Below are 23,944 nucleotides of genomic sequence, written 5' to 3'. Positions count from 1 at the left end.
CCTGAAGATTGAGGACGGTAAAGGGTATGAAGTTAGACTTATTTCAGCCTACAGAGAATAGGATGAAGATTGGTGAGTGTGTCTCAGACACATTTTGGCTCAGGATGGAAAAGAACTGTCACAGTAAAGTAAGTTTCCTTGGGAAATTACAAGTTTACTGGTGGAGTTCAGGCCTGAGCTGGGTGTCTGAAAATACCTGTTAGAGTGAGTGATTTCTAAGGTTACAAGGGCAGAGCTTGACTTGAAACCAGGTTTCCCACTGATACCACATATTAGGTATTATACAAACTGTCCTTTGCAATGAGACACCGCCCTATAATGCAGGCTGAGATCTCTGACAGTTACTTCCTGTCTTTGTGGGCGATTGTGATTTTATCTCCTCTGTGACCTGGACTTTGCCCCCTACCCTTTGCGCTTGCCAGCCCTCCCACTTCCTTTACTGGTGACAAGGGTTAAGTGCATTTACTAGTGATGGTCACAAGGTGGCAGCACTGCCTCACTGGTGTTTCCTAAAACCTCTGCTCCGACGTGGGCCAGTCTGACACCATTAGGATTAAGGGCATGAATAAGGCTAAAGGTAAACTTTATTTTCCTTTTTCCTCTTGTGAAGTAACAGCATTTGAGGTGAGTGTGAAGTAATTGTGTTTTAGAACTGGAAGTGCCATGTGCAATGGCTCATGCCTGTAATCCCAACACTTTGGGAGACTGAAGCAGGAGGATGGTTTCAGCTCAGGAGTTCCAGACCAGCCTGGGCAACATGGTAAGACCTCATCTCTACAAAAAATAAAAAAATTACCCGGGCACGGTGACACATGCCTGTGGTCCAAGCTACTTGAGAGCCTGAGGCAGGAGGATTCCCTTGAGCCCAGGAGGTCCAGGTTGCATTAAGCTATCCAGCCTGGGTAACAGAATGAGACTGTGTCTCAAAAAACTCCAAAAATGAATACAAAATAAAAAAGAGCTAGACGAAATGCTTCACAAACTTTAATGTGCTCACAGATCACCCAAAGATCTTGTTTAAATACAGATTCTGATTCTTCTGGTGGGGCCTGAGATGCTGCATCTCTTTTTTTTGTGATTGGCATTTTCACAAGATTCTGCATTTCTAAAGAGCATTTGGACGATGTCATTGCTGCTGGTTGGTGGACCACACGTTGAGTTGCAAGGCTTGAGTATCATTTAGAGATTAATTCTCACTGCATCTGATTTATGGATGAGGAGAGACTGAGGTGCGGAGAAAGAATAGAACTTGCCCTCCATAGCCATGACCTCACTGCATGACGTTTTGCGTTTAAACCCAGGGTTTCAGCCTTTTTGTCCAGTCCTTGCCTCATGCATCACATGGCCCCTTCACTGTTGTTGGTGGCATCTCTTTAGCTTAGGAACTCAGAGCCTCATTTTTATCACCCACTCTGGGCTTGGCTCAACATGTCACTTTGACTGGTCCTGCCCTTACTCAAAACCTTCAGTGACTCTTCTGTAATTCACAAGATCAAGTTCGAATGTCTGTGTCCAGTGTTCAGGCCTCCACAACATATGTATGATCCCCCTTTAGCAGGCTCACCTAACTTCCCCGCTTTTTTTTTTTTTGGACATGGAGTCTCGCTCTGTTGCCCAGGCTGGAGTGCAGTGGCACCATCTCAGCTCACTGCAAGCTCCGCCTCCTGGGTTCACGCCACTCTCCTGCCTCAGCCTCCCTAGTAGCTGGGACTACAGGTGCCCGCTACCACGCCCGGCTAATTTTTCATAGCTTTAGTAGAGACAGGGTTTCACTGTGTTAGCCAGATGTTCTCGATCTCCTGACCTCGTGATCTGCCCACCTCGGCCTCCAAAAGTGCTGGGATTACAGGCGTGAGCCACTGTGCCTGGCCACTTCCCTGTATTTTAACCATCTCTTTCTGCTCTAGCTCTTCCTGCTCCTTCCTGTTCCCTACACGTACTCCGTTCTGGTCTCTCTCAGTGGTAGTGGTGGTGGCATGGGCTCCGGTGTTAGACTCACTGAGTTTCTAATCCAACATCCACCAACAACCTTGGCAAGTTACTTCACCTTTTTGAGGATCAGCATCATCCTGTGAAATAACCCCACATGGTGGTTGAGAGGGGTAAATAAAAAAAATCTGTACCTCATAAATATATATACCTACTATGTACCCCCAAATGTAAAACTAAAAAAAAAGTAAAACAACATCTGCAAACCCACTCTCATTCCTGAACCCTCTTCAAAGCTAGCATCTACAGTGGTGCCTGCCACCTGGTTCCCTTGGCGTGTTTTTCTCCTTGTCTTTGCTTTCCTAAGGTTGAACCATTCAGGACCTCACCTGAATCCTGTCTGTTCCATGAAACCTTTCCCAGCCATTCCTGACCCAGTTGATCCCTCACTTCTATAAATTATTTTACCCATGTATTGGCATTTAATTATGTGCCAGCCCTCTCAGTGAGACTCTATGGGGAGGCTGGAAGGGTATTGGCTGTGTGAGAATCGAAGGTGAATTGAGTGAATTCTTTTTTTTACTACTCACTGAGTATTAGAGCTACTGTCTCTTTTTTTCAGCTAGTGCCAACAGCGGTTCCTTCTGCACCAGCAGCACCAGACCCTGGCAGGCATGTGAATACCTCAGGGACTGCTCGTCAGGGTCCTTCCTGCCTCTGAGTTTTGGTTGAATTGGTGTTTCCTTTTGCACGATATCCGTGGTCTCTCTAAGGGAGAGACTGATGATATCTCTTTATGGAAATGCCAAAATATTATATAACTGAGGAAGCTGAACCCATTATCTTTTTGCTTAAACAGCCTGGTTACAGGAGATGTGTACACACTTTCCTGTTTCATTAAAATTACAAGTCTTTATTCTCTTACTTCAGAAGAGATTCGGGACAGAAGACCAAGTGGGAGCGTGGGCAATATAGCGAGACCCCATCTCTGCGAAAAAATAAAAAATTAGCTGGGTGTGGTGGTGTGTGCCTGTAGTCCCAGCTACTCTGGAGTTCGAGGTGTGAGGATCGTTTGAGCCCAGGAGCTCAAAGCTGTAGTGAACTATGATCACGCTATTGCACCCTGGCCTGGGTGATAGACCAAGAGAAAAAAAAAAAAAACAAAAAACCACAACGAATTGGGAGGAGAGGATGGTTTAGGGAGTTAATGTACCTCTGATCTGGATTCTGTGAATTGTTCTTTCAATCATACCTGGAAGTGTACATCTTTGCATGTGTGGTCATATATTTATATCACATGACTCATAATTCCCTTCCTGTCGGTGGCAATTAGGAGGCCGTGTCAGTCAGGCTTAGGATATTAAAATTACATAGTATGTACTTTCACTGGAGCAAAGGTTTCTCTGACATCTGGAGAGAAAATGGAGCAGAAGGGCTGGACCCTTTACTTGGGGTTCTGCCTTCTCTTTTTATTGGACAGCAGCCTACTCACCCATCAGTTTCCCAATCAAGGGCCTTTTTTTTTTTTTTTTTTTTTGAGATGGCGTCTCTTTCTGTCACCCAGGCTGGAGTGCAGTGGTGCAATCTTGGCTTACCACAAGCTTCGCCTCCCGGGTTCACGCCATTCTCCTGCCTCAGCCTCCTTAGTAGCTGGGACTACAGGTGCCCGCCACTACGTCTGGCTAATTTTTTTGTATTTTTTTTTAGTAGAGACAGGGTTTCACCGTGTTAGCCAGGATGGTCTTGATCTCCTGACCTCGTGATCCGCCTGCCTTAGCCTCCCAAAGTGCTGGGATTACAGGCGTGAGACACCGCACCTGGCCAGTCAGGGGCTTTTTAACCTTCCTATTTTCCTACAAAGGGACCATGCCCATGTTCAGATATATTTATTGTGCCTGTAACTGGATGTTCTTTTAAAAAGTGAAGCCCAAGGATGGCTTCCTAGCTGATTTCCAGGATTCTAATCTTCACTGTCTAAGCTATGGGTTTCCAACCTTGGATACTGATTAGAGTCACTTGTAGGGCATTTAAAACCTACCAATGCTAGTGACTTCCCCTAAGAGAGTGTGATTTGATTAATGCATGATGTGGCCCAGGCACTGGTTGTTTATGAATGCTTCCAAGGAAAATGGTCATTTTACAGTGGGGAAACTGTAGCCCAGTGCTCAAAGTTAACATCTCCAGTAATCAGAGATATCGACATCTTAGAGCATTCTAATATGATGGATGGAGAAGGCACAGCATCACCTCTGTAGTATTCTTGCCCAGTGTATATAACTTTAGTTTCATCATGAGAAACAACTAGAAAAGCCCAAACTGAGGGTCATTATACAAAATAACTCACCAATACTCTTTGAAAATGTTAAGGTCATGAAGGCAAGAGAAATTCTGAGGACCTGTCCCAGATTAAAAGAGACTGGGAGGACAGAGCAATGAGATGCGGTGTCTGATCCTAGATTGGATCCTGGTCCAGAAAAAGAACATTAGTGGGAAGATAAAGGCGATTTGAATAAGGTCTACAGATTCATTCATTGTATGGTATCAGTGATCATTTATTGATTTTGATGGTTATACTGTGGTTATCTAAAATGTTAACATTTGGGGAGGCTGAGTGAAAAGTATATGAGGACCCTGACTATTTGTAGAAGTTTTCTGAAAGTCTGAAATTATTTCAGATGAAAGTAAAGAAAGGGCCGGGCGCAGTGGCTCACACCTGTAATCCCAGCACTTTGGGAGGCGGAGGCAGGTGGATCAGGAGGTCAGGAGATCGAGACCACGGTGAAACCCCATCTCTACTAAAAATACAAAAAATTAGCCGGGCGTGGTGGCGGGTGCCTGTGGTCCCAGCTACTCGGGAGGCTGAGGCAGGAGAATGGCGTGAACCCGGGAGGCGGAGCTTGCAGTGAGCTGAGATGGCGCCACTGCACTCCAGCCTGGGTGACAAAGCGAGACTCCGTCTCAAAAAAAAAAAAAAAAAAAAAAAAAATAAAATAAAATAAAAAAGAAAGTAAAGAAAGGAAAATGAAACTTCCAGATAATTCTAGTGAGTTGCCAAAGCTGAGAACCACTTCTCCAAGTTATCTTGCCTAATAATACTGTCAAGAGTAATCTTCCTGGAAATACCATATGGTCATGTTTGTGACCTTCTCAAAGCTTTCCAGTGATTGCTGTCGTCTAGGATCAAGTTCCTGTTCCTTAGGCTACCATTTAAAGCCCCCATAGCATGGCTTCAATCTACTCCATTGATCTTCGTGGAAGGACTTAACCTACATTTTACTTTCTCATGCCTGAGCTTATTCTAATTCTTTTACTCCTTCCTGTATAATACCCTTGCCTTCCTGTTCAGCCTCCTGAGCTATTCTTTGTCTTACGGCCCATTTGAGACCCTGTCTCTTCATCGAAGCCTGTATAGTTTTTCCTTTTAGAAGCGGTCATCCTTCCTTTCTTTGAATTCTGGTAGGTACCACGGTGTGGAGTGAACCATGAGCTTTAGATTCGGAAATATGTGAGTTTGAATCCTTTGAGCAGTTCCACCTTTAACCAGTTCTGAGATAAGGGACAAGTTTATCAACATCTTGGAATAGAGGGGTAATAGTACCTGCATCAAAGGGTCATTGTGACCCTTAGATCAGATGCAAACATAAAGGTCCCCAGCACAGCATATAGCAGATTCTTTCCTCATCACTTTAACAGCTCAGTGATTCCCAGAAAGTATGTGGGTGGTGTGAAGGCTCTTATCAAAATTTCCTGCAGAGCCTTTTAAAAAGATGTGTGCCTGGTCATCACTAAGAGGACAGACGCTCTTTAATGGAACCGAATGCTTGGATCTTTTAAGAAATTCAACTGCGATTTTGTTTTTTCCTTGGAATACAACTGAGTAAATAAGTGACCGAAGGGCAGAGGAATGTAACTGGATAGAGGGAGAAGGGAGGGACAGTGGGTTTTGAAATAGGAAAAAGCTGTGATATCTTCCACACGCACTCTGTTGCTGTCAGTGAGACAGCAGTGAGGAAGTACCACTCCCTAGTACAACGCCTTAAACCATGCGTCCTGCACAGCCCTTCACTCTTCCATTCCCTGCCCAGGTGATGTATACCTGGGTGAGTCAGGTCCACATGAGTCATTCTTCTGCCACTTCAGCTCCTCCATCCCCACCACTCAGTGCTATGTGCTCTGGCCTGGCCCCACCTCCCAGGCCATTAGTATTGGTCTAAGAAAGCAAGGTTGGGAGGGGCAACTGAGAAGGAAGTCAGAGGCCACTAGGCCTGGAAAGAGGCAGGTGGGACTGTCATTGCTCAAAGGCCACACACTCTGGGTGTGTTTTATGACTGTTTCTGGATTTCAAATCTTCTCCCCTTTGTGATCATTCCAGTTACTTTCCCTCCTCCTGCTTCCTTCTCATGACATTATCTGTCCCTAGTGCACCCCTTTTACAGCTAGAGAATGACTGTACAAATAGTTAACAATTCAGCAAAAATTATAGCTGGATGCGGCGGCTCCCACCTGTAATCCCAGCACTTGGGAGGACAAGGAGGGTGGATCATGAGGTCTGGAGTTCAAGACCAGCCTGACCAACATGATGAAACCCCGTCTCTTCTAAAAATACAAAAATTAGCCGGGCGTGGTGGCATGCACCTGTAATCCCAGCTACTCAGGATGCTGAGGCAGGAGAATCGCTTGAACCTGGGAGGCAGAGGTTGCAGTGAGCCAAGATCGCACCACTGCATTCCAGTCTGGGCAACAGAGTGAGAATCTGTCTCAAAAAAAAAAAAAAAAAAAAAATTACTTTTTATGAGAACTGGGAACCTGACCTTCCTTTTTGCCAAAAGAGATTGAGGTTCATAAAAGCCAGCTTTTATTCAGGGCTGCATAGTTGTGAGTGTGGTGTTAGGGAACAGCTGCATAAGTGAAGGGTGAGACAGAAAACAAAATGCTGGCTGTTTGTCAAATCCTGAGAGTAGAGCGGGCAAAAATCATTCTGAAAGGTGGATGTCATTCAGGAGACCTTGGAAATCTTAGGATGTCCTCTGCCCCATGGGGAGGAGGATGAGGTTAAATTATGGAGTTGAGTGACACTCGGTACATTACTAAACTCCTCTGCTTCAGTTTTTTGTTTGTTTGTTTGTTTTTTTGAGACGGAGTCTCACTCTGTCGCCCAGGCTGGGGTGCAGTGGCATGATCTCGGCTCACTGCAAGCTCTGCCTGCCGGGTTCATGCCATTTTTCCTGCCTCAACTTCCCAAGTAGCTGGGACTACAGGCACCCGCCACCATGCCCGGCTAATTTTTTTTTTGTATTTTTAGTAGAGACGGGGTTTCATCGTGTTGGCCAGGATGGTCTCGATCTCCTGACCTCGTGATCTGCCCGCCTCGGCCTTCCAAAGTGCTGGGATTACAGGCATGAGCCACCGCGCCCAGCAGGTACTATCCTTATTTATAAGATGTAAAGAGAAAGACTAGGCCAGGCTTGGTGGCTCATGCCTGTAATCCCAGCACTTTGGGAGGTGGAGGTGGGCAGATTGGCTGAGGTCAGGAGTTCAAGACCAGCCTGTCCAACATGGTGAAACTCCATCTCTACTAAAAAATGCAAAAATTAGTCAGGCCTGGTGGTGTGTGCCTGTGATCCCAGCTACTCAGGAGGCTGAAGCAGGAAAATCACTTGAACCCAGGAGGCACAGGTTACAGTGAGTTGAGATTGTGCCATTGCACTGCAGCCTGGGTGACAAGAACGAAACTCTGTCTCAAAAAAGAGACTGAAGAAGAGTGAAATAAGGAAATGCATATATGAATTAGCAGGGCAGAATCGGGACTGGTATGTGTACGTTAAGAGGAAGCATGTAAAAATTTTATGTGAACATGAAAAGGACTTCTTGTTTTAAACAGACCTCTCCATACAAATAATGTGGACTGTCTTGAGTAGATAGCAGACTCCATCACAAGAACTTTCCAGCAGAATGACAAGAGAATGGGTAGTGTGGCTGCTTTCTAAATGGTAGTTTAGAGTGAGCAAGTCACTGAAAAGAAAGGAGACCAAGAAGATGGGTGAGGGTGAGAGAAATGGGATGGCAAAAGGAAAAGACTGAAAGAAATGTTTACTGAGGGCTCACCAGGTACCAGGCTCTGTGTCTAATGCCTTACACATCTTTTTTTTTTTTTTTTTTTTTTTTGAGACGGAGTCTCGCTCTGTCGCCCAGGCTGGAGTGCAGTGGCTGCATCTCAGCTCACTGCAAGCTCCGCCTCCTGGGTTTACGCCATTCTCCTGCCTCAGCCTCCTGAGTAGCTGGGATTACAGGTGTGCTCCACCACACCCAACTAATTTTTGTATTTTTAGTAGAGATGGGGTTTCACCATGTTGGTCAGGCTGATCTCAAACTCCTGAGCTCGTGATCCACCTGTCTTGGCCTCCCAAAGTGCTGGGATTACAGGTGTGAGCCACTGTGCCCGGCCAATGCCTTACACATTTTAATTTACTCTTTTATTGTCATCCTCTGATGGAGTAAGAGTCATCTTTGTGCTGCAGATGAGTAGAGGCTGAGGGAGGTGAGGTGAATGGTCAGGATCATCCAGCCAGTTCATAGCAGTGCTAGTGTATTTCACCTCAAAGTTTGTGCTCTTGCCTATGATTCAGACAGAAAAGTGAGACACAGAAGGAAGGCAAGGCAAATTTTTGTTGTGGGTGAAGTTTATAAAAGGTACCTGTATTAGGCAGAATAATAATCTCCTGAAAATATCCACATCCTACTCCCTGGAACCTGTGCATTTTACTTTATTTGGTAGAACGACTTTGCAGATAAGATGAAGTTAAGAATCTTGAGTTGGGGGAATTATCCTGGATTATCTGAGTGGGCACATTGTAATCAGAAGGATTCTTATAAGTGAAAGAGGGAGGCAGGCGAGTCAGAGTGAAAATGATGTAGTATGAGGAAGATTCCACTGGCCACTGCTGGCTTTGAAGATGGAAGGGGGCCATGAGCAAAGGAATACAGGTGGCCTCGAGAAGCTGGGTCAGGCAAAGAAGAGGATCCATTCCTTAAGCCTCCAGAAGAAAACCTCCAGAAAGAACACCGCCAATGCCTTGATTTTAACCCAGAAAGATCTATTTTGGACTTTTGACCTCCAGAACTGTAAGAACCGGGAAAAATGTATGTAGTTTTTACATTCCAGGAGGTTACAGTCTGCTACACAGAAAAAAGGAACTGGAAAAAATAGGCCAAAATGTTAAACAATGATTAGGTCTAGATTATGGGTGGAAAATAGAATACAAGTGATAGTTATTTTTTCTTTCATACTTTTTGTCTTAATTTTCAAAGGTAAGAAATTAAAGATAATTACTGTCAGGCCTCTGAGCCCAAGCTAAGTCATCATATCTCCAGTGACTTACACGTATACATCCAGCTGGCCTGAAGCAACTGAAGAACCACAAAAGTAAAAAGAGCCAGTTCCTGCCTTAACTGATGACATTCTACCATTGTGATTTGTTCCTGCCCCACTCTAACTGATCAATTGACCTTGTGACATTCTTTTTCCTGGACAATGAGTCTCATGATCTCTCCACCGTGCACCTTGTGACCTCCACCACTGCCTACAAGAGTCTTGAAAACCACCTTTAACTGTAATTTTCCAATACCTACCCAAAACCTGTAAAACTGCCCCACCCCATTCTCCCTTTGCTGACTCTCTTTTCAGACTCAGCCCACTTACACCCAAGTGCCTGTGTAGTAGACTCTCTTCACATGGACGCGAGTAACAATTACATTGCGATGTTATAAATAGAAGTATTTCAATGTACCTGTGAAATCCTCTGGAAGATCACTGAGAAGGCATGCCTCTGAGTGTAAGGATGAATTTGCCAAGGACAGGAGTGACATTATAGGCATAGTTTTTGCAAAGGCAGAAAGAGAGGGCCTTATCCTTCGATCTAAATGGTCCATCATTTCCATGGATCAAACTCAAAGGAATGACTAGTCATCAAGGAATGTGTTCAGTGACATCTTACGGGGTAAACTGGGACATTCCGGGAGCCTGGAATCAATATGAAGGAGTTTCAGACTCGGTGGCAGGGGAGAATGTGCTCCTAAAATCTGTTGTTTAGGGCTCAGCCTTTTCTGCTTTTTTCCTCCTATTATTTCTTAACAATGCTGAGGTGGGCAGGGCCCCAGTCCCGGAACAGGTCACCTGTACTTAGTAGGAAGGTTTGTTTGTTTCCTTTGTTGAAAGGGGGGATATATAGCCCTGAGGTTTTTTTTGTTTGTTTTTTGTTTTTCTTTACTAGCAATTAGGGAAACATAGAGTGGCTCCTTTCTCTACTAATAGCCTCATAATGGAATCATCTAAATCTCTTCTTGATTCCTCTATCCTCCAGGGAGCTACACCTTTCCTCAACTCTCCTAGATCCTGGGGGAATCAGAGGACCTTGTATAAAGCACTATGTGAGGAAACAAGCAAAACTTAGGAGTAAGAACTGTTGTAATTGCCTCTTTTTTTAAAATTTTCTTTTAAAATATTTTAAACTTTTATTTTCGGTTCAGGGCTCCATGTACAAGTTTTTGGTTTTTGTTTTTTGAGACAGAGTCTTGCTGTGTCACCCAGGCTGGAGTACAGTGGCGCGATCTCTGCTCACTGCAACCTCTGTCTCCTGGGTTCAAGCAATTCTCCCACCTCAGGCTCCGAGTAGCTGGGATTACAGGCGCATGCCACCACACCCAGCTAATTTTTGTATTTTTATTAGAGACGGGGTTTCACCATGTTGGCCAGGCTGGTCTGGAACTCCTGACCTCAGGCGATCCACCCTCCTCGGCCTCCCAAAGTGCTGGAATTACAGGCGTGAGCTACTGTGCCTGGCCTGCAGGTTTGTTATATAAGTAAACTTGTGACTCAGGGGTTTCCTATACAGATATTTTGTCACTCGGATACTAAGCATAGTACCCAACATTTTTTTTTTTCCTGATCCTCTCCCCCCTCCCACCCTCCACCCCCAAGTAGGCCCCAGTGTCTGTTGTTCCCCTCTTTCTGTCCATGTGTTCTCATTTAGCTCCCACTTATAAGTGAGAAGACACAGTATTTGGTTTTCTGTTCCTGTATTAGTTTGCTAATCTATCGTATTAAAATATGTGTCCCTTTCACCCCTCCTCCCTCCCCATCCTAATATTTTAGGGCTAAGTCCTCATCACTGGACACAAAGAAACTGGTTTCTTAGATGCTGCTATGCTTTGGTTCCACCCACCAAGACAATGGGCCTATTTTTTTCTATAATCAAAGGCCCTGTGTTTAGCCTGTACAGTTCTACCTTGAACTGGTGCCAAAGCTCACACCTTCCTGTTCTGTTCCTTCCCGGTCATCTCAGAATCTGCAGGCTTGTGGGGCAGGGTAGGGAGTCCTGAGTTGTGACCACAGAAAGGGGAAAGCTGTGGGAATCTAAGACAGTTGTTCTTGAGTGAGTCTTCTAGGCCTGCTGGCAGAAGAAGCAGAATTGTGGGCCAGGACCTGGGTCGTGGTGTTGGTGACTGAGCTCTGACTTTGAATGAGTAGATTTGCCTATCTAGGCCTTAGCTGTGCCTTCTGCAAAATGAGATTTGAGATTAACTCAAGCCCTTACAGCTTGACTGCTCTGGCCATGCATTTTCTTTCCTCTTCCTCATTGAAATCTATATCATTCCTTCAGGGCCCAAGGACCCACGCTCAGAAGAAATCAATTTGGCTAATGTCCTTATGAGAGGGGACCAACCCTCAGGCTTTATGTGCTCTTTGGCCTTTTAGGCAAGAGTGGAGAGGGTGGATATTTTTGTTCTGGTCTTGTTTTGGTGCTCTTTGATAGCAGGAAGGGCAGAGTCCTGCCAGACTGTGAAAGTCTTGACCACCAGCTTAAGGAGTCTGGACTCTTTTGAGTGGGGAACTACCAGAGGCTTTAAGTGGGAAGTGACCTGTGTCTCAGGACATATACTCTAGGAGAAGTGTGGCTGTGGAGAGTCCACATGACAGACAGATCTGAAGTGTGAGATCAGAGGGCATGGAGAACAGGGGGATAGGCGTGAGCCATTTGAGGAAGAGTTGGAGGTCTTTGTGAGTGACCAGAGGGGAGGAGGAGATGGGAAGGAGGGGTCTGAAGATGACTCTGAGCTGTGTCTAGTTTAGGCATTTGGGTGGACCAGATGTTATTAGCACCAAGATAAGGGCGGGGCTAGGTTGGTTAGGGACTGAAATGCTAAACCCAGTTTTGGATGTTAGGTAAGATGCCTATGGGCCATCCAGGTGAAACTACTGTGTGGAGAGTGGGAAGAATACAGCTGGGGCTGGAGCCAAGGAGTGGTAGATGATGAAGAAGAAAGAGGGAGTGAGCTGGGGAGGTCTCTGCCTCTGTGGGAACTTCACACCTGCTCTCCTGCATTGAGCTCATGGTTGTTTTCTACTCTTTCCCTCCCTGTTCTCTGATCAGAGCGATTTTTCAGGGTTTTGGCTGGATAGATATTCTTAGCCCAGGGGTCACATATTTACTACCAATAGGTCTTTTGGAAAATGGGGACTGTGAATCAATGAATGGAGAGGTGAAGAGAGGACAGTGAAGGAAGGACTTTTGGAGAAAGATAATAGGGAAGAGCAAGCAGGTGAAACACATGCTGTAAAATATGTTAGCATTCCTTGTAAACTATAAAAAGCACAATGCAAATGTACAGTTCTGCTGAGAACACTGTGTCCATGGGTTGGAAGGGGGAGAGGTGAGACTAGGAGGGTAAAGGGGAAGAAGTAGCTTAGAAGGATGAAGCCAAAAGCCAGGCTACCACATCTAGATGTCTCCTTGGAAGGCTCTCTACTGCTTAAAAATTACTTGGCCTATCCAGTCTCTTGGGTGTAATGAGTTTTTTTTTCTTTTCTTTTTTGAGACAGAGTTTTGCTCTTATTGCCCAGGCTGGAGTTCAATGGCACAATCTTGGCTCACCACAACCTCCACCTACCGGGTTCAAGTGATTCTTCTGCCTCAGCCTCCTGAGTAGATGGGATTACAGGTATGTGCCACCACGCCTGGTAATTTTGTATTTTTAGTAGAGGGGGTTTCGCCATGTTGGTCAGGCTGGTCTCCAACTCCCGACTTTAGGTCATCTGCCCGTCTCGGCCTCCCAAAGTGCTGGGATTACAGGCGTGAGCCACTGCTCCCAGCCTGAGTGTAATGAGTAATGAGTTTTATATGTTTATATGACAATATTAAATGCTAATAGCCAACAAATATTGTATGTTTACAATTAGTACATCTAACACAGCTAGTGTAACTAATATTGTGTACTAATAGTACAATGAGTGGCCAACAAATATTGTGTGCTCAGTACATACCAGGCAGTGTGCTAAACACTTTAACTAGATGACCTCAATTGATCCTCACAACAGCACATGCGGTGGGTACTTTTATTGGCCCCATTTTACAGATGAGGGGAGTGAGGTATAGTCATTTGCCCAGGGCCTTGCAGCTTGTATGCTGGAGCCAGAATATGAAGCCAGGCCGCCTGGGGGACTACATAGCATGTGGTCTTAATCACTCAGCAGTTCAGTGTAGTTCAGTATATTCTATACTTTTCTGTTGTTGTTGTTGTTTTTGAGATAGAGTCTTCGCTCTGTCGCCCAGGCTGGAAGTGCAGTGGTGAAATCTCGGCTCACTGCAGCCTCTGCCTCCCAGGTTCAAGCGATTCTCCTGCCTCAGCCTCCCAAGTAGCTGGGACTACAGGCACGCACCACCACGTCTGGCTAATTTTTGTATTTTTAATAGAGACGGGGGTTCACTGTGTTGGCCAGGCTGGTCTTGAACTCCTGACCTAATGGTCTGCCCACCTCGGCCTGCCAAAGTGCTGGGATTACAGGCATGAGCCACTACGCCTGGCCTTTTCTGTGTTTGTTTTGTTTCCTTTTCCTTTAACGAAGACATAGATAAAATGCAGCTCAGGTACAGAAAGTGTCAACTTTCAGGTTGACTCCCAGATCGACAACAGGGTAGGACTTCTCATAGAGTGGTCCTTGGATCATCTGTATTGGAATCTTCGAGAATGTTTGTTAAAAACTGAGATCTAGGCCGAGCGCAGTGGCTCACGCCTGTAATCCCAGCACTTTGGGAGGCCGAGGCGGGCAGATCACAAGGTCAGGAGATTGAGACCATCCTGGCTAACACGGTGAAAACCCGTCTTTACTAAAAATACAAAAAGTTAGCCAGGCGTGGTAGCGGTCACCTGTAGTCCTGGCTGCTGGGGAGGCTGAGGCAGGAGAATGGCATGAACCCAGGAGGCAGAGCTTGCAGTGAGCTGAGATGGCGCCACTGCACTCCAGCCTGGGCAACAGAGTGAGACTCTGTCTCAAAAACAAACAACAATAACAACAACAACAAAAACCGAGATCTAGGCCAGGCGCGGTGACTCACGCCTGTAATCCCAGCACTTTGGGAGGCCGAGACGGGAGATCTCTTGAGGTCAGGAGTTCAAGACCAGCCTGGCCAACATGGTGAAACCCTGTCTCTACTAAAAATACAAAAATTAGCTGAGCATGAGAGTGTGCACCTGTACTCTCAGCTACTCAGGAAGCTGAGGTGGGAGAATTGCTTGAACCCGGGAGGCAGAGGTTGCAGTGAGCCGAGACTGTGCTGCTGCACTCCAGCCTGGGCAACAGAGTGAGACTGTTTCAAAACAACAACAACAACAACAACGACAACAAACAAAACAAAAAAACCTGAGATCTGTAGTTCTCACTTGGGCCAACTGAAAGAAGAATTTCTCAAACATTGATGTTTGAGACCTACTGAGTTCAGGCTGAATGTCTGGTTCTGGAAGGAAATGGAATCTTGGCTTTTTCAGTCACCACAGTTTAGGTCTTGTTCCTCTGTGAAATTAACAATGTAGGCCAGCGCAATGGCTCATGCCTGTAATCCCAACACTTTGGGAGACCGCGGCAGGTGGATCACCTGAGGTCAGGAGTTTGACATCAGCCTGGACAACATGGTGGAACCCCGTCTCTACTAAAAATACAAAAATTATCTGGGCTTTGGTAGTGCACACCTGTAATCCCAGCTACTAGGGAGGTTGAGGCAGGAGAATTGCTTGAACCTAGGGGGTGGAAGTAGCAGTGAGCCAAGATCGCGCCACTGCACTCCAGCCTGGGCGTAAGAGCGAGACTTCGTTTCAAACAAACAAACAAAACCCAAAACAATAATGTGGTCCATGCTCTCTTTCTTTCTCTGGGCTCTTGGAGGGAGGGGTGGGGTGGGAGAACCACTTGCCTTTATACCAGAGAAGGCACTGTGAGGCAGCACCTCTTATATTTGCCTTTCATTGGTTTTTCTCCCCTGAGATGGGTTTCACTTCTCTCTCTGTCCTGTGGGGGAACTTCCCAGCTGAGGACCTTCATGTGGTTTGGTGCTCGGTTGGGCAATGAGCCCTGGGAGGGGAGCAGTTTTAGTTGTGACTTCTTTTGGGCCTGCCATGCTCTGCCATGGAGGTGGAGTGACATGAAGTTTAGCTGCTTCACCTCAATCTGCTCAAGAGTGGGGACTGCTGAGAGCAGTGGATGGGGGACAGTGGAATTGCAGCCTGGGATGTGAAACGGGGATCCTGTTACCTGCAGCTGCAGTCTTCACGTGTCCTCATCTTTTGTGACTGCCCTAGGGCCCTGAGCTGAGCAAGACAGACAAACAGGAGGAAGTATTAATCTTTCTGCTTCCACCTCATCCACTAGCAAGTTTGGAGGACCAATCCATTTATACCCACTGCCTTGGGTGAGGACATCAGAGAGTTTTACGCAGCTCAGTTTTGGGGAAGTTCACACACTCTGGCCTCAGGAAGATCCAGAAGTGAAGGAAAGGCTCTGGGCTGGGAGTGAGGAGGCCTCGTTCTGTGTCAGCTAAGCTACCAACTTTCTTTGTTACCATGAGAAAGTAACTCGCTCACTCTGGACGGGAGTTTTCTTATCTGTAAACTGTTGGATTTGAGTGAGATCATCTTTTGTGTTCTCAAGTTCTGATTTTATGATTAGCAGTGGTAGGTTGCAGCAGGTGTGGCAGAGCCCCGAATGCAGCTTTTTCTGTCACGTGTGCCTCCCTCCCCAAAAAAGAACAAGTTGTGAGCTTTATTTGCATCTCTTCTTAAATAGCTCTGTGTTTCTGTGGGCTGAAGAGACCCACTGTGGGTGTAGTGAGGAGAGTCTCTGGAGGCAGGAGCTTCCCTTGGCTTTGGGGAAGGAGGCCCAGTTGGTAGCTTCCCTGCCATTGCACAGACTTCTCATATGTTCTGGTAATGACGTGACTTCCCTCCCTGTTCTGCCTGCCTCTCTAATATTCAGTTTCTAGAGTAGGCTATAATTGTTTTGATAGATTTCCTAACTGTTTCCTGCCTATGTGTCTTTGAAGCAAATAGCAGGAAATTCTTTTCATAGCCGTCAGGGTCTCTGTTTCATATTTCCCCTTTTCCATAGAACCTGACAGATCCAGGGCACAGAGAGACACATGTGCATGCTCCAGCTCCCAGTATTCATACAGATATGGTGAAGGGTGGGTGGAGGTATATTCTTACAGTTTGGTAAGTATTGTCTGGGGAGCTCCTGTAACACATGTGAGACTCTGAGTGCTGTGATAATGTCTTGTATGTCACTGCTACTTAAGAGTTTAAGGTGAAGCTTTGTGAGTGTATTACATGTGTCTGGTGCATGCGTGTGGGTCAGAATGTGGATCAGTGGCTGCTGATGTGCTGATGCTGAGAGAAAGTGATTTAGGAGCTGGGCTTGCTCTCTCTCTCTGTTTCTGCTTTTTGTGCAATGTCCTGGTAGCTTGTCAGAGGCTGGATAAGATGTTAGAAATTTTCTTAATCCAGTCCGAAATCCGCCTTGTTTTATTCCTGGGTATGAATCATGTGAGGGGTTGGGAGGTGGAGGATGAAATTCTCAGACCGTCTGAACAGTCCAAGGTCAGTTCTCAGAAATCAGATGTTGGTTGTTTAGCCATCACACCCTTGGATTTATGAGTTGGACCTACAGGATTTGATCGTTTCTGTGACAGAGGTATCATCCTGTTCCCGGAAAACTGGCGACACGTTGACATGCAGGAACCTGGTCAGATTTATGGCTTGTTTCTAACCAACGTTTAGGCATTCTGCCCTTTAAAAACAAATTTCACTGATATTTTTCATGTACCTAACAAGGGCCAGGTCCTGAATTCTCAAAGATAAATAAAATAGGATCCCTTTCCTCAGGAACGAATGGTTTATCTTTTCTTGAACACGGTCTTCTGGGGCTAATTCTCACAGTACCCAACTCTCTCTCTTGCAAGCCTTTGGGAGCTCTCGGAACCAGGCAGGCTAGCTCAGACACGCAGCAGCTGACACAGGAGAGTGGGGTGTGAGTCCAGCCCCTTGCCACTTTCTGACTCTCCCTCTTAGGACACAGTGGCCACGGGAAGGCAAGACACTGGGCTCCTTAAGAAAGGCTCTGGTGGGGAATGTGGTGGGGGTGGCAACTGCAATTATCCCTCAGCTTGCCCCTCAGCTCTCCAGATACAACAGCATGGCCTCAAGCACACCCAGAGGTGGAGAAAGAGTGCATGTTCCCTGGGGGACCAGAAGTGGGATTTGTTAGTTGTTCTTACAAACAGTAGTAGCTAGATGGCAGGGCAATTTGAGCCTTGTGGAGTCATCCCTAGGGAACTATAATTACTTCTCTCCATTCAGACTGGAATGCTGGGCAGTAGTTAAAGGGGGCAGGGCCAGGTATGGTGACTCATGGCTTTAATCCCAGCAATTTGGGAGGCTGAAGTGGGAGGATTGCTTGGGGCCAAGAGTTAGAGACTAGCCTGGCCAACTTGGTGAAACCTTGTCTCTACTAAAAATATAAAAATTAAGGCTGGGCATGGTGGCTCACACCTGTAATCCCTGTACTTTGGGAGGCCAAGGTGGGTGGATCATCTGAGGTCGGGAGTTTGAGACCAGCCTGGCCAACATGGTGAAACCCCCATCTCTACCAAAAATACAAAAATTTGCCGGGCGAGGTGGCACACGCCTGTAATCCCAGCTACTCAGGAGGCTGAGGCAGGAGAATTGCTTGAACCTGGGAGGAGGAGGTTGCAGTGAGCTGAGATCATGCCAGTGTACTCCAGCCTGGGTGACAGAGTGAGACTCCATCTCAAAAAAAGCGGGGGAGGGGTATTTGTGGAGAAAGATGCACAAGAAATGCTCAGACCAGGCATGGTGACTTGTGCCTATAATCCCAATCGTTTGGGAGGCCGAGGTGGGAGGACTCCTTGAGCCCAGGAGTTCAAGATCAGTCTGGGCAACATAGCGAGACCTTATCTCTTAAAAAAAAAAAAAATTAAAAAATTTAGCTGAGTATGGTGACACATGCCTATAGTCCCAGCTACTTGAGAGGCTGAGGCAAGAAGATCACTAGAGCCTTGGTGGTCGAAGCTGCAGTGAGTCATGATTGCACCACAGCACTCCAGCCTGCGTGACAGAGGGCAGAGCCTATCTCAAAATAAAAAATTAAAAAAGACATGCTCAGCCCAACTGGTGCCAAATATTTGTCTGAGGCTCGTACATTAAGCTGCTGTCCCCTCCACCACACAGAGGCACAAAGGCAGTGACAGCTGGGACTTCCTTCCCTATTTTCTCCCATTCTTCTAATTCTTCATGATGCCCTTTTGTGACTTCTTTCCTCTTTTGATACTGCTTTTGATATCATTTCAGCCTGATGTCACTTGTGTAAAATCACTGGGGGTAGGGTGAGTGAAAATTTTCCAAACGACACATTCTTTTTTTTCTTTTTTTGGGACATAGTCTCACTCTGTTGCACAGGCTGGAGTACCCTGTCACAATCACGATGCATGGCAGTCACGACCTTTTGGACTTAAGTGATCTTCCTGCCTCAGCTTCCGGAGCAGCTGGCTCATGCCACCACATTTGGCTAATTTTTTGTAGAGACAGGGTCTCACTTTGTTGCCTACACTGGTCTCAAACTCCTGGGCTCATGTGATCTTCCTGTGTCAGCCTGCCAAAGTGCTAGGATTATGTACAGACTTGGGCTGCTGTGCTCAGCCCAAACCCCACATTCTTTTTTTATTTTTATTTTTTAGTTTTTGAGACAGGGTCTGGCTATGTCACCAAGGCTGAAGTGCAGTGGTGTGAACACACCTCACCGCAGTCTCAACCTTCTGGGCTCCAGTGATCCTCCCACCTCAGCCTCCTGGGTAGCTGAGACCACAGGTGTGTGCCACCACATGTGGCTAATTTTTTAACTTATTTTTGTAGAGACGGGGTCTTGCTATATTGTTCAGGTTAGTCTCTAGCTCCTGGGGTCAAGTGATCCTCCTGCCTCAGCCTTCCATAGTGCTGGGATTATAGGCATGAGCCACTGCGTCTGGCCCAAATCCCACCTTTTTTTTTTTTTTTTGAGACGGAGTCTCTGTTGCCCAGACTGGTGTGCGATGGTGTGGTCTCGGCTCACTGCAATCTCTGACTCTTGGGTTCAAGTGATTCTCTTGCCTCAGCCTCCTGAGTAGCCAGGATTACAGGTGCCTACCACCACACCCAGCTAATTTTTGTTTGTGTTTTTAGTAGAGACAGGGTTTCACCATATTGGCCAGGATGGTCTCAAACTCCTAACCTCAACTGATCCACCCACCTAGGCCTCCCAAAATGCTGGGATTACAGGTCTGAGCCACCATGCCTGGCCCCAAACCCCACATTCTTAATGGCAGCTCTGGGCCCTACATATCTTCACTTCTCCAGGGTGACCCTGGGAACTTAATTCTAACTTGGGTCCTATGGTAGCTCTTTAACCACCCCAGCAGCTCCGTAAGTATAGTTCAGCTTGAGAGAAAGAGGCAGAGAGGGAGACTTCAAGCACTGGGGGTTTGGGGCCTTTGGTGTCAGACAGACTGGACCTGGATTTAAATCCACTTTTTTCTCTATTATCTGTGTGATCTTGGGCAACTGACTTAAGCTCTCTAGGGCTCAATTGCAACATTCGTAAAATGAAGATGATATCATGTAATAGCTATAATAATAGCTACTGTATTGAGCACTTTATATTTATTAATATAGTTAATCCCCATACATCTCTAGGAATTAGATACTATTGTAGTTGTCATTTCTCAGATAAGAAAACTGAGGCATAGAGAAGTTAAGCAGCATGCCCACATTAACACAATTCTTAAGTTGTGGAACTGGGATTCTGAACATGGAAGCCCGACCTCAGAGCCTGTGTCCTTAACTACTGCACTGGACTGTGGTCCACAGAATGTTAACAAGGATTGGGGGGGGGAACAACAACAACAACAACAACAACAAAAACCCCCAAAACACAAACATTTAAAGCACCAGGTATAGAGCTTGGCAATCAGTTATTAAATTACATAACTGATGGCAGTAAATGGCAGCTGTTGCCGCCAGGGTAGAAAAGCCTATTTTCCAAGCTGTGCTTCCCCACGGGCACATGGAGGATGTGGCCCTCAGTCAGGGCAAGGCAGGAGAGAGACGGGTCTTCCGCTGTCCCGGGGTTTGCAAGGTGTCAGGGCTTCTTCCACTCCAACTCTGTTAGACACAGTTTGTTGGCAAAAGTCTTGTTTCCCTAATCCCAAAGTTGCCTGACAGGCCTAACAGGCCCCGAAAGGAAAACACAGGAGCAGGGTGGCCATAGGAAAGGGCTCCTTTCCAGTGAGCCAGTTGCTCAAGAATCACTTTTCTCACTGCTTCAGAGGAATCTGGCTTTTTGTATCCTGCTGTCTTACCCATTTGGTCAGGGCTCCCAGATAAGCTACCTGGGGAACAGAGTGGGGCCTCTGCCTAAATTGGCACAAGATGAACAGTCAGTGCCAAGAAACTAAGGAGACCCTGCAGGGACCTGGGGAAACCCAAATCTGGGCTTTAGAGGAAGGGAGCATCAAGCCTGCTTTGATTCCTTGTCATGTATACTTTGGGCCTCTGCCTGGGCTTGTGAATGGCTTGCTTAGTCACTGAGCAGTTCCAGCGCACCTGTCCCATTCAAGTCACCAACTGGGTTAGAGGCAGCATGGTTTTTGGCTAAATGTTTTTTTGGAAGCCGAGGAACCTGCATTTCACTATAGCTCTGCCACTTTTTAGTTAAGTTGTGTGATCTTGACAGTTTACTCTTTTCTGAGCCTCACTTTTCTCATTTGTGAGAAAATTATGAGGATCTTTTTTGAGACAGAGGCTCATTCTGTTACCAGGCTGGAATGCAGTGGCTTGATCACAGCTCACTGTAGCCTCATCTTCCTGGGCTCAAGCAATTTTCCCATCTCAGCCTCCTAAGTAGCTGGGACTACAGGTGTGCGACACCATGCCTGGCTAATTTTTAAATTTCTTGTAGAGACGAAGTCTTTCTGTGTTGCCCAGGCTCATCTGAAATTCCTGGGCTCAAGCAATCCTCCCACCTCAGCCACCTAAAATTCTGGAACTATAGGCATGAGCCACTGTGCCTGGCTGAATTATGAGGATCAAATGACATCACGTACACAAAGGCCCTAGAACAGCAACTTACACACTATAGGTGCTCAGTAAACACTCACAGTCACAGGTTAGGTGCAGTTGGGGGCTGTGGAAAAATATGAAGTACAATCTCTTGCCTTTAAGGAGGTTGCAGTCTAGATAGGATGAGAGGTAATAAGATAGAAAATCATGTAGATCACAATGTTGGGAATGCATGTAACATAATACTGGCTGGTTGTGTGCAGTGGTGTTATTGAAACCAATGATGTTTATCTGAGGTGCAATTATTGTGAATGGGAAACTTTCGCAATAACATCAGCTAACAAGTGTCATGGACTGTGAAGGCTTTCGGAGTTCAGAGGTATGAGAGCTACCCTATGGGCTAAGCCAGGGAAGGCTTTCTAAACAAGTGAGTGTTGCAAACCTGCAAAGGTTGGAGAAGAAGGTGGAGGGACACTCCAGAGAAAGAACAGAATGAGGCCAAGTAGCATCAGTTCAGAGGATAGGGAAAAAAACAGATTGGAACCAAGGGCTTGTAGGGTATATGAGAGGGAGATGAGACTGAATAGGTGGGTTGAGGTCAGGTTGTAAAGAGCTTTGAATGCTGTGCTAAGGAGTTTGGAATTTATCTGAAGGTTTTTGAGGAGGGGAATAACATTCATATTATGACCTTGATTTGGTCACGTATTCTTTTAATTTCTCTGTACCTTAGATCCGTCATCTATACAGTAAGAAGTTTGGATCATGTGATTGTAGAGGAGTTTCTCTAGCTAGAGAGTTTATGATTCTATGATACAGAAAGACTATTTTATTTTTATCTTTATTTACTTATTTATTTTTGAGATAGCGTCTTGCTCTGTCATGAGGCTGGAGTGCAGTGGTGTGTGATCTTGGCTCACTGCAACTTCCGCCTTCCCGGGTTCAGCAATTCTCACGCCTCAGCTTCCCGAGTAGCTGGGATTACAGACACATGCCACCATGCCCAGCTAATTTTTGTATTTTTAGTAGAGACGGGGTTTCACCATATTGGCCAGGCTGGTCTTGAACTTGTGATCTTCCCATCTTGGCCTCCCAAAGTGCTAGGATGACAAGCGTGAGCCACCGCACCTGGCCAGGAAGATTATTTTAATGATAAAATGCAGAATTGGTATGAAGGGGAAAAACTGTAGGTGGAGGATTGTTTAGAAAGCCAGTGCAATATCAGGGAAGAAGCCTCTTGTGAGAGACTCTGTGTGTGTGAGGAAGGCCTTTATTGTATGTTATAGGTACTTTGACATTATAACTCTATTAACAGTTTTGAGTTCTGCAAGATACATCTCAGGAGACACCTAACTTGGGGCACCTGGAGAAGTGAATAAATTGATAAAATGTTTCAGGAAAGGAGTGATTATTTGGTAGGCTTCAGGTTTATACCACTCCTGTTCTGAAATAACCTAAGAAGGGCAGAAATAACATTATTGCTTCTCTTTAGGTGTTTTGTATAGTTTTTCAATTTACAAAATAGTTTCACAGGCATTATCACATTTGCTTTTCACCAGAGTCTCCTGAGGGAGGTTAGGCAGGTGCTTTCTCAGAGTTTTTTTTTTTTTTTTCCCCAAATTTAGGCCTCCTTGTTCTTTCTTTTCCTTTCTCTTTTCTTTTCCTTTTCCTCCTCCTCCTTCCCCCCTCCCCCTCCTCTCTCTCCTCTTCCTCCTCCTTCTTCTTTCTTCTCTTTTCTCTCTTCTTTCTTCTTTGTAGAGACAGAGGGTCTCCTCATGTTTCCCAGGCTAGTCTTGAACTCCTGGGCTTAATGATCTTCCCACCTGGGCCTCCCAAAGTGTTAGGATTACAGGCATGAACCACTGCACCTGCAGTTACTGATTTTTTTTAGTATCTGGCCAGATACTATTTATATTACAGATACGTATAAACCAAAAAGTATCTGAGACAGATCTCAATCAATGTAGAGGTTTATTTTGCCAAGGTTGAGGATGCACCTGGAGAAAAAGAGACCTGTTGCAGTAGAATCTGTGGCCTTGCTTTTTCCAAAGATGGTTTTGAGGACTTCAATATTTAAAGGAGAAACAGCAAGCAGGAGGAGGAGGAGGAAAGAAAAAGAAAAAGGAGGATAGGCAGTGAGGCAAACAATTACATTCTTGGGAGGCTCCCAAGTGAATGTAACTGTTTTACATTAGCACTCAGTGAATTCACATTTTACATGTGAAAAAAAAGGAATTGGGGGGGGAGTCAATTATGCATTTATCTAGTGCTCAACAGATCTACATTTTACATAAGATAATGTAAGCCTGTGAAATTACAGCTGTCTGTTTAGGAACAAAAAGAAGGCAGTTTCTGCATGACTCAGTTCCCAAGCTTAACTTTTCCCTTTGGCATAGTGAATTTGGGATCCCAGGATTTTATTTTCCTTTCGCAAACTCAATACATTGATTAAGTTTAACACTTTACCATGTGCCTCACACATGGAATCCAGTAAATGTTTGGTGCTATTCATTCATTCATTGAATTCCTTAATAAGCATGTAGTTTCCTGAATGCCTACTAGCTACAAAGCACTATATTAGGTA

The sequence above is a fragment of the Mandrillus leucophaeus genome, unplaced genomic scaffold (genome assembly GCF_000951045.1).
Source record: "Mandrillus leucophaeus isolate KB7577 unplaced genomic scaffold, Mleu.le_1.0 Scaffold106, whole genome shotgun sequence".
NCBI classification, from domain to species: Eukaryota; Metazoa; Chordata; class Mammalia; order Primates; family Cercopithecidae; genus Mandrillus; species Mandrillus leucophaeus.
Note: the sequence above shows the minus strand (reverse complement) of the source record.